At 35.9% G+C, this 12,177-nt stretch overlaps 1 protein-coding gene across 2 annotated transcripts in view; it reads right to left on the bottom strand.

The window, feature by feature from the left end:
* The window catches only part of LOC127871507 (trithorax group protein osa-like), a 116,516-nt gene extending 105,060 nt beyond the window's left edge, over positions 1-11,456 (bottom strand). For both annotated transcript variants that reach the window (XM_052414496.1, XM_052414500.1), the window contains exon 1: positions 11,308-11,456. The gene's annotated coding sequence lies outside the window, so the exon portion shown is untranslated. The remainder of the gene's footprint in view (positions 1-11,307) is intronic.
* Between the last annotated feature and the right edge of the window lie 721 nt (positions 11,457-12,177).

Raw genomic sequence — 12,177 nt, 5'->3', positions numbered from 1 at the left:
AGGGTAGGTAGGTAGGCAAATAATTTTTTTTTTATTTTTTTTTTTAATGTCGTACATGGTGCATCTTCTTCTCATTTTTTTTGTGTACAACTGTATGTACAATAAATTTGATGATGTATGTAATGCAATATGGCTTTATTTAAATGATTTAATGAAATAAAAACTTGCTGTTCATTAATTTTGCATTAGCTGCTTTCCTTATTTCCAAGTTTAATGTTGACTTCTGACAGCGGCTTTAATAGTCCATTTTATTACCAATAAAAGGCATAACTAAAGTCGCAGTAAGCTTGACCCTCAGTGCTGTTATACTTTCCGTTCCTTTGGAATCATGGAGTATATACTATATTATTTATAATTTATAATATATTAAATAGCCAAAAAGCCATGCTTGGGGGACGCGAGTGGTGTTGCATGTAACATTATCACCATGAACAGACCCAATCAAACTGGGTGTGCTATTATATTTCTTGGATGCAGTTTATGCTTCCAAAGGACCACATTTTCAGATTATATTATGTACTGGTGTCGTGGGGTCTATCTACCAGGGCTAGTGCTGTCCCAAAATTTCTTTGAGCCGACCAGGTTTTTGTTTTTCGATGCGCGAAAAGTGGTTTTGAAATAATTATATATACATTTACTATCAACTTGTTTATATTCTTTTAATGACAACAAGGGCATATCACATATCATAATGTAACATACATTTTTCAATATAGAAATAATTAGTATGGTACATGTCAAAGTACAAACATAAGTTATTTTATAGATGAACATTTAATAGGGGTGTCGATTGTTCCAAATTTGAAATCCTGAAAATTAGGCAGGGGGTCTTGGAACCGCAGCCGCAGGAATCCAACAGGAATAAAGGGCAGAAACCCCACCCCATCCAGAGCCTTTACTAATTGTTCTTTTGTATAGGCTTTCACCGTACGTATCACCTCATGCGCATTCGTCATTCTATTTCTTCTATAAAGAACTTCGAAAATAAATTATAATCAACGAAAAATAATGTATCCGAAAACGACAGTCCGAAAAATTGTACGCGTTTGCCACATTAAATAAAATGTGCATTTCGTTTGACTGCAGACATTGCAAAACCTAGCAAATATACAATTTGGTTGACATATTGCTTTACAATAGCATTTTTTGTGGGTAAAAAACAACTTAATTATCACCTTTTAATTTCAAACGATAATCGGCAAAAAGGTGTAACATCGTCGAAATAGAACTAATTATTTAATTATCATCCTTTAATTCAGATCGATAGTCGGGAGAAAGGTGTTAAGTAATCAGCTTAGAAATAATTTATTTATTGGTACGCTTCTTTGGATTTGCTAATCTTTAAATACGAAGTTTGCCATCAGCCGCTATATTTTTGGCAGACGGCAAGATCAACTGACTGTGTATTCCAAGTGTACAGTGTCTGCGCCTGAATGACCCAATATGATGTGTGTGCAAACTCATTGCTGATTGGCCAGCTACCACGTGCGCTTCAATAACAATAAAAATGATACACTGATAACGTAGACAAGTTTATTGACTGTCGCCGAAAATACGCGGTCCGATTTTTTCGAATTTTGGGCTCAAAAAAGATTAGGACCGGCGGCAAAAAATTAGGTTGGGTCGGGCCACCGGAAACAAACAATTATTTTTGTAACGCCCAATCCCAAAAAGTATACTTTTTCCCAAAATGTGACAAAAAATTCCCAATTTCAAATTTTATTTTATTATTATTTTTTTTTTTTAAAGAAGTCTAATGCGTATTTTATCTCAATTTCAATTCAATTACATCTAACAAGGTATTATATGATTTTGTTCTTTCTTTTAATTTGAATGATTATAAAGAGTAATATCAAATTTAGTATTTCCCTAATCAGTGGACTTTTCATGTGGAAAAAAAGGCTAATGAATTTATTTTCCCAATTTCATGAAAATGCCGATAAAATTCCCAATTCCAAAGCCATGGGCTATCTTCCCAAAAAGTGGAAAAAAACCTGACTGTCTACAAAAGTTGTTTTTTTAATTTTACCTAGTGACTAGTTTTTGACCCTAGATGACCCAAATTCAATCCCAACACAGATTTTAACAAGACAAACATTCTGACAATATTTAATTAAGATCTGATGAAAACTTTGACCTCTATTGTCTACACAAGGGTTTTCTATGATTTGACCTAGTGACCTAGTTTCTGACCCCAGATGACCCAAATACAATCTCAATCCAGATTTTATCAAGATAAACATTCTGACCAAATTTCATAAAGATTCGATGAAAACTGTGACCTCTATTGTCTACACAAGGTTTTTCTTTTATTTGACCTAGTGACCAAGTTTTTAACCCCAGATGACCCAAATACAATCCCAACCCAGATTTCATCAAGATAAACATTCTGATCAAATTTCATAAAGATTGGATGAAAACTGTGACCTTTATTGTCAATACAGGAAACAAAAACACTGCCCAACTGCATAGCGGTCATGCTTTTCAATAGACACCATATCTGATTTGTCAAGTTTCATGAAGATTGTGAAAATAATCATAACGAGTGTTCACAACTTTTTTCTTAAACTTGACTCAATGACCAAATTCTTGATTCAACATGCACTAGTTTTTAACTTTTACTATATCTGAGATACCATTAGGATTATTGTTTTCACTAAGTTTTTTGAATAATGGGAAAAAGTGATCTTCAGAGTTTTTTCCATAAAATTTGACTAGCAATCTAGTTTTTGACGATAAGCACCAGAATGACCTAGTGTTTGAAGCTAAAAGACCCAGTTTCAATATGACCATATATATCATTAGGGCAAAAGTTCTTACAAAATTTCATTAAGATTGTGAAATAAAGAGATTGCGACCTTAAGAGTGTTCACAAGCTTTTCCTTAACAAGAGCGTTTCACACAGCGCTTCCGTTAGCTTTTAAAAGTTGGAAGTCCTGACTTCCAAGCCTAAAATTTTGGACGTCCCAAACATAAATTTTGAAGTCCCACTTTTATTTCAGAATTTTAATATACGTACATGTTCCAACTCTATCCATTACCCGATAATCCAGTATTATTACGATTTATATTTTGAAAACCAAAATACGACCAATATTGACGTCTGCAACGTCCGCCATTTTTGCATATACAAATTGAATTGTGGGATGGGGGAATTCCCATTGAACATGCGTTAATCACGTGACGTGATTTGAGAGCATAGAGCACGTTCATATTTAGTGATTACAACAAATCAACGACTTAACTAATAGAGCTGCAACGATTCGATCCGATTCATCGAAAATCGATTCGAAATGCTTCGTTTCGATTATGATACCAAACCTACCAAATTCGATTCGATTCTTTAACATATATATACATAGATACGTAAAGCACGCTGTATTCTGACTATTGATACGGGAAGGTGAAGGTTTTATCTTTACCTGTAATTACGACCCGCGCGATTGGTTGCTTATTACTTTAGTCATCCAATCAATAAGCGCGTTACGGTCTACTTTCGGAAAAAGCGTCAAAATGGCTGAGCAAGTTGTTGCCGACAAATTGAAATTATCAGATGCGCCTAAGAAGCTGAAATCAAAAGTGTGGCAGTATTTTGGGTTTCGGGATGGTAGCCCTACCGATTAAGCAAAGTGTAAACTGTGCTTCAAGGATGTGGCGTACGCAAAGTCCGGCTCAACCACTAATCTAATGCAACATGTCAAACGCAAACATAACGTCAAGATTTAGCAAGACTAAGAGGTCGCATAAGTGCAACTACTGAAGTCGCGAGCCGGAAAAGTAGTTCTATTTCTGTTGGAATTTTGTTAAGTTGTTTTTAGAGAATGTGATTTGTCCTACAGGTAACAGGTGATGCTGTCATGTCACAATGGTAGACATGCTTATTGCGGTTTTGGGTAAAAGTATAATAGTGATAGTACTACCATTCAACTGATTCCAGATATGTTCTTATGATTATTTTTTTTTTTTTAATATTATTGTGTAATCAACACAATCTTCTAGTCAGGAGTTTTTATATTAAAATTCCTAATTTGTTTTGTTTTTTATGTGTTTTATTGAAATCACATTTGAACAGAAATGTTAGTTTTGAGGCATAAGAGTGAATTTATTATAAAACAAGGTTTGAAGATGAATCGAATCGAAAAAATCGATATCGGAGTGTCTGAAATCGAAATCGAGCTGTTGGTGAATCGTTGCAGCTCTATTAACTAAAATGTTTCATGTACCTCCTTTCAGAAAAGTTTGCGTAAGTGAAAGCGAATTTTGGAGTGTAAAAAAGTGTCTTTCTTTTAATTATACCGAGTACACTTAATTCCGAATCGTAATATATATTGTCAGGTCATTCATGCATGTAGACCAATATGCTTAGTTTGGCAATTTCAACACACGTTATTTAACTACTTGTTGCATTATGCGTTATGACAATCGGTATACAATTAACGTTATTCAATTTAAGTATTCAAATGCTTATAAATCAAACGTGTAATCCGAAATCATTTCCAGATTTTATTATTCACGGAAAGTTAAGAACATTCTAGCAACAAATAAACATTTCCCGTGTTTTTCGTGCACACATGAAAATCATGCAAAAATTAGACTTCATGTACAACGTCACGCCATCCTTCCTCGAGGAAAGCGTTGACTTAATTAAATTTGATTGCTAAATAAAAACTTCGTAGCGCAGAGGTCGCTAATATTATTGTATACAGCTTCACGTGGGGTCAGCATGTATTCTGCTGCCTAAGCGCTGATTGGCTGATACGCTTACCAAGAAGCATGTGATTGACAGCTGGAAAAATCAATATTGACCACTCGCTGAGAAATTCATTGAAAACTGTAGCTCTTAGGCGGAGCAAAGACCTATAGGTCTTTGGGCGGAGTTAACCGTCTAAATAACCCGATTTACTGTTGAAATTGTGCGTGTTGTGTATTCGCAAACAGCGTACATGTGGATTATCGGACGTCCAAGGGACTTCCACCATTTGCATAATGGACGTACGACTGCCGTTTTCGGGCGTAATTTACGCCCGGACGTCCACTAACGGAAGCGCTGTTTCACAGACGTGACGAATACCCCCACATGCTGCATTGACACAGAATATTTTGCATGTTGTCTTCACACAAAAAAGCGGACACCATGCTCAATGTTTAAAACGCACTTAGTGACCCCTGACCTAGTTTTTGACCCAGCATGGCCCATGTTTGGACTTGACCTAGACATCATCTCGATGAAGATCGGATGAAAACTACTTGAATTAGAGAGCGGACACCATGCTGAATGTGTAAATGTACTAAGTGACCCCGTGACCTTGTTTTTGATCTGGCATGGCTCATGTTCGAACTTGGCGTAGAGATCATCTAGATAAAACTTCTGACCAAGTTTGGTGATCATATATTGGATGAAAACTACTTGAATTAGAGAGCGGAAAACATGCTGAATGTTTTAAACGCACTTAGTGACCCCCTGACCTAGTTTTTGATCCGACATGACCCATATTCAAACTTGACATCATCTAGATACAACTTCTGACCAAGTGACCCTGTGACCTAGTTTCTAGTTTTGACCTGCCATGACTCGTGTTCCAACTTGGCCAAGACAACATCAAGATACACCTTCTGACCAAGTTTGATGAAGCTCGGATGAAAACTACTTGAATTAGAGAGCGGACACCATGCTAAATGTTTAAAACGCAATTAGTGACCCTTGACCTAGTTTTTGACCCGGCATGACCCATATTGGAAATTGACCTAGACATCATCTAGATACAACATCTGACCAAGTTTGGTGAAGATCGGATGAAAACAACTTGAACAAGAGATGTGTTTGTCAATAACACAATGTCCCCTACTGCGCTGCCTTGATTTTTTTTTATCATTTGGCAGGTACAGATAGTTATCTCCCTTTAAAGCTTATTTCTTCCATTGGATTTGTGTTTTTTTTACCTTTGAAGTATGACCTTGACCTTTCACCACTCAAAATGTGCAGCTCCATGAGATACACATGCATGCCAAGTTGCTATCTGCAGCGACATAAAAGTTATGAGCATTTTTCGAAACCTTAACGCAAAGTGTGACGGAAAGACGGACAGACAGACAGTTTGATCACTATATGCCCTCCTTCTGGGGCATAATTAGAGAGCGGACACTTAATACGGACCGACCGACAGACACACCGACCGACAGACAGACCGACCAACAGACAAATTCACTCCTATATACCCCAACCCCTAAACTTTGTTTGTGGGGGTATAATGAACATGTGTGAATAGTTGGCTGTTTCGCGTTCTTTGCACTTATACCATCCGCGTACCAGTACTATAAGTATACCAGTCTACAAACTAGGTGGGTGCTTTGGTATACGCGTATTCAGACGTTCTATAAATTTACCTACGGTTGAGCGTTTAGGACGTCTAGCACACAAAGCAATATTACTCGTTTTTTCCCACTATTTCTTTACTCGCAAAAAAGTACTAGTATCTTAAAATTTAACTTGCTATCAGTATTTTTCACTCGCATTTTGCGAGTGTGCGAGTGTTTATTTCAAGTCCTGACATATGTAAGTTGTTTCGTTATTATTTAGAAACGACTACATAATTCTTGTGGTTCAGCCAGTGCAACTAGACAGAAGAAAGTATTAAGTTTCTTCACCCAGTGCTTTCCACAGGTTTTTTGTTAGGCGCCCCGGAGTTGATAGGGGTACACCCCTCCCGACGTTTTTTATATTTAACATGTCAATTGACGTTCTGTTGTGCGTTATAACTCAAATAAAAACAGCATAAAAAGACGCCATTTGGTGCGCTATGATTTTTCAAGAAAATCCCCCAGTCATTTAAAAATATATAATATATTGTTTAATTGTTTTAAAACTTTTCTGCAAAGATAGTAAAATCCCGACTCGAACGAGTCCCCAATACATCCGTTTCAACCCGACTATTACTGTATACTAACTACTTTTAAAGTTTCTATTTATTACCCGATAATCCCGTTTATTCCGATTTTATAAATCACTTTCTGGTAAATACTGAATATAAAAGCTCTCAATTAATTCTTTAACACAAACCTTGCCGTTTTTCTATTGTATCAAATAAATTTTATGTGACTATTTATATTTTATCCTTTCTTTATATTTTACCCTTTCCCGCAAAGATATGCATAATCGTGTCTCCATCAATTCCTTAATATATCCGTATCAACCATACCTTCTATCTATTACTGCATACTTACTACTTTTCCAGTTGCTACTCATTACCCGATAATCCCGTATATTCCAGTTTTAAAGCAAATTCTGGTAAATATTTATGATAAAAGTGCTCAAGAATTAAAAAAAAAATCACCATATTTTCTTAAATATCAAATAAATTTTGGCATGTGTTACTATTAAAGATGTGATGAAATGTCATCCAATCAGGGCGTTTTTTTTCCCACAGAACACGCGTAAATCGCCTGACATGATGTTCATGTTTTTATACAGCACAAAATACATCCACACTTTCCATGCGACGTTCTACATCTCTGCATATTTTTCGTGCTTTTTATTGAGACAAAGGATAATACACTGGTTATTTGACGTTACAATATGTTAATGTCGGGTTAGCATTAAAATTTCGAAGCGTGTTTCGGATTACAAATTGATAATGCTCATTTGAAAATCGAACAAAACATTTACAGTTGTGCGTAATTAATTCAACGATAAAGCGCATAACGTGTCTAATAAATGTCAGAAAAACGAAGTTAATCAGTTCTATAAATGGACATGATGAAATAAACATGTACTGGAATTAAATTGTTATTGCATAATTGTTACCGGGGGTTATTTACACAGCTTACTCGCTACAAGTAAGTAATTGCTTACCACTTGCAATTAATTTCTTGTATTAATTATGTGTCATGAGTAACACTTGTTTACAGTAAAAAGGTGTGATGATGATGCCCGAAACCGTCTTTAATGTACTGTTCTAGTTACCGGTTTTATATTACGTGAATGGTACAACTCCTTGCTAATCAAGCTGAGATAAACTCTTACTTTGTGCCCAACGTCAATCAAAAATAATTGTCGATAGTTAACCCCGCCCTCATAAGCATTCGCGTAACCGATTGGACGATGAACATCACAGTTTGACGACTGGAAAGTTACCTGAGAGTTTCCTGTGATACATCCTTGCCAGCATAAATGACTGTGTAATGTGGCTAGAATAATCGATACGCGCGTCATGCTATCTCCTATCAGAGGATTATCTATGACCCCATGTGGTGTTTATGGCGATACCATGCGAAAGTAGGTACCAAGTGCTCTTTTAAAACAGAGAATATTGATACACTGATAAAGAAACCTTGATTTTTTTGACATTCTCTTTTCTTTTACTTTAAAAATACACTGATCGGAAAATTTCAAGCGCCCCCGGGACTCTGATTTCGAAATTCAAGCGCTCCGGCCAGGGACCGTTAAATGGCCTGTGGAAAACCCTGACACCGGACAGCAAAGTGTCAACTTAATACAAAGTAAGTGGTAAAGATTATTTTAAATATTGCAAGCTTATGGTTCATGTTGACTCTCAACATTATTATACATGATATAAACGATAACAAAGGGCAGAGCGGGACCTGAATAAATTGGGATGACCTGTTGTTATTTACGATCCTTAACAATTACACCCTACCTGCAATAAAAACTATCCAGAAATGTCCAAAAATTGAAAATATAAACTTCTTTTACAAACATGTGATCAACAGTTCGCGCTAGTAGTAAACTTTGGTTCGGGCTAGTGAAAAATGTTAAGTTTACCCTGTGTAATGAGTCATTGCATTACAGATGATTTTAGTAATTTATTTATTCTCTTAGCCACATCTACATCAGAATGTTGCTGACTTAAAGTGTTTGTATAGGTTAGTTCGCATTCCACCAAGGCCATCCTTAAAAATTCTTTTGTTTGGCATAACCCGACCGACCCACTAAAATCGGCCCGACTGAATTTTTCTTGTTACTTTCCAAAATTTTTTTTTTGCTCGCCGAAACTTTTTTCCACTAAATTTTTCCTTTCCGCTTTTTATCCTATCCGGTTATTTGCGTCATTTAATTGAATGCTCTTTCAAGGAGACAAATTAATTAATTATCACCGTCCAATTCAATTCGGCAATCGGCAGAGATGTGTAATATTATCGCCATATAACTAATTATTTAATTATCACTCTTTAATTCAGATCGGTTAATATTCGGTATTAAGATAAAAAGTGGTCAGCTTAGAAACATTTATTGACGGGTATTGTCACGTTTTTGTTTCATTTGCTTATCTCTTTATACGACTTTCTGCTGGTCGCTATTTTGGAGGCAGACGGCGATATTAAATGTGTATTCAAATTATACAACATCTGCCCATGAATGACCTAATATTATCCTCGTTTCAGTTGACACCGTCATGTCATGTGTAAGCGAACTCAATGCTGATTGGCCAGCTACCATGTGCACTTCATTAACAACAAGGTCAAGCAATGTCTAATCGGGTACAGACCGGGTTTCATTCACTGTTCGAATTGCGAACACTTTCATTGATATATATAGAAATCCAGTCCGGATTAAAATGGGGGATGTTTTCAACGAAACTTTACTAGATTTTCGCATTTTCACAATTTAGATTTTTCTTGAGCCAAATTCTCAATAGTTTTACAAATGACTCAAATGGCGAACGACAGCGCAAGCATTGTGAACGTGTTATTATTGGAATAAATGCTCACTATTACACGGCTCGTGCTGTCGTTCGCCATTTGCGAAAGTATAGCGAATTTGGCTCAAGAAAAATATAATTTGCGAATACGCTTAAATCTTGTTTAATTTCATTGAAAACATCTGCCATTTTAATCCGGAATTGTTTTTTAAACTATTTTTCTCTTTGTTTCCATGCACAATTTGAAGCGCATATGGTAGCTGGCCAATCAACATTGAGTTCGCTATCAGGTAATATTGGGTCATTCATGCGCAGATAATGGAATAGACAGTTGATATTGTCATCTGCCTACAATATAACGGCTGATGGCAAAAGTCGTATAAAAAAAAGCAAATGAAAAGAAGCGTAACACTCAATAAATTATTTGTAAGCTGATCACTTTACAAACTGTCTACTGACTATCGATCTGAATTAAAGGATGATAATTAAATAAAATAATTAGTTACCTGTCGAAGATGTTGCACCTTTTATGTTCTTGGTTGAAATTAAAATGTTATAATTACTGTGTTGTTCTTTACTCACAAACAATGCTATTGTAAAGTAATATGTCAACCACATAGTATATTAATTACGTATTTGCCCTGTTACTTGTTTTCATTTTCTGTAGTCAAACGATATGCACATTTTATTTCATGTGCAAAATGCGTACAATTTTTCGGACTGTCGTTTTCGGATAAAGTAATTTTCGTCAATTATATTATATTTTCGAAGTTCTTTATAGAAAAAATAGACTTAAGAATACACTTGCGGTGATACGGACTGTGCAGACAAATCTTTACCAATTTCCGTTCATGAGGCAGAAGACTTGGAGCTTTATTTGATAATTACCTTTCAGTTTGGTATATGTCAGAGTTCAATGTCAGAAAAAAATCACTAAAAAAATAAAATCCCTACCTACCGACCCACACAAATTTACCTGGGTCGGGTTATGCCAAACAAACAATTTTTTAAGGATGGCCAAATCTTTTGTGATTCATGATATTTGATGCAGCCTAAGCCAATAACGATGTTGAACTGAGTAGTATATTTATACTGTTCCAAACTTCAAAATAAAAATACCAGAGAGAAAGGTGTTGAAACATCTTCATGTTTTTTTAGGTTGAATGCAAAGGATATCGACCTAATGCTGCCATTCGGTAAATTTTATGTGTTTTTGAAGTTTATTCATCTCTTCGCTTTATTGGTAACTATTGACAACTGTTTAGTGATGTACACGGAATCTTAGCGTAGAACTGCGATTGTGTTCATGAAGGGTTGTGGACTCCCAGAGCCGCCAAAGCAAAAATTATCAAAGGCTTGGAAGACATTTACATGGACTAGATAAGACTGATAACCCAATATTTAGTTTAACTTTTGTCCAAGACATGGTAAATGCCACCAATGCACTTAAAGAAACGTACTCAGATTGTTAAAAAGCTCCATGCCAACACCAGAAAGACACTCATAAATGCAACAATTAACGCGACAAACACACATTTTACACACTTCCCCACCCACTACACAAAGCAAGTTGTTATAAATTCCCCACATCTTGTTTATTATAAACTTTTATGTTGGAATCATTCTGAAATGATAAACATTATAAACGTACCAAAAATTCTTTACCAGCAGGAAAACAACAAACCAAGTCTCATTGAAATACTGGCTTCGTATCAATGTATAACGATCTGCTTTTGTTGAGTTTACGACTCACAGAAAAGAAACGATCACCATTTTGGATTCTACGTCAGTAAATTTACCGATTTGATTGGTTGATGACTAAGCGGGAACGCACCGACAAGCGGTGCAATATGCGGCTCACTGTGCGAAATCACTCTTATTGTTATAATTTTTTCTCAGATCTACGATCGAGTAACCATGCTTTTTGATTAGATAAAAACTGCGCCTTTTTAAGGGACTTCATCAATTATAATTTCAATAAATTCGCTTGGGTATTTTTTCATGCGTTCGTTTTTATTAATACAGTCGATCATTCAGTATGTAATCACACGTTCTTACAGTTCTTATAGCATCTCAATCAATGCATGCATCCCCTTACCGTAGCCGGGGTAAATTTAAGAGTACTCGGAGAACATTTAAGTAGTACCCGAGAGGACATTGACCAATCAAGCCCAATGACACGTAAGAATTTCCGGGTACGTTCTAATATATTTTCCTTAGAAGTTACTCGAGGTACACTTATATAAGTATACCTAAGAGTACACAGGGTACATTTAAGTAGTACCCGAGCCGACAATAACCAATCAAGCTTTATTAAGCCATCCATCCATTAGTACATCTATTCAGCAAGCCAGCATGTTAAAAACGCCATATTGCTCTTTTGTTTGAAATTTTAAAGATGCCACTGTGCCGCGGTTACCTCTAAAGCAATGTAATCAATATCCTTTGTGTCATACTAAGTCATTCTTTGCGTTGAAGAAAATATCCAAATACTATGTCCGGATACCGCGGAGACCGTGTC

This window comes from Dreissena polymorpha, chromosome 3, assembly GCF_020536995.1.
Source record: "Dreissena polymorpha isolate Duluth1 chromosome 3, UMN_Dpol_1.0, whole genome shotgun sequence".
NCBI lineage: Eukaryota > Metazoa > Mollusca > Bivalvia > Myida > Dreissenidae > Dreissena > Dreissena polymorpha.
This window is presented reverse-complemented; position numbering and strand designations above follow the sequence as displayed.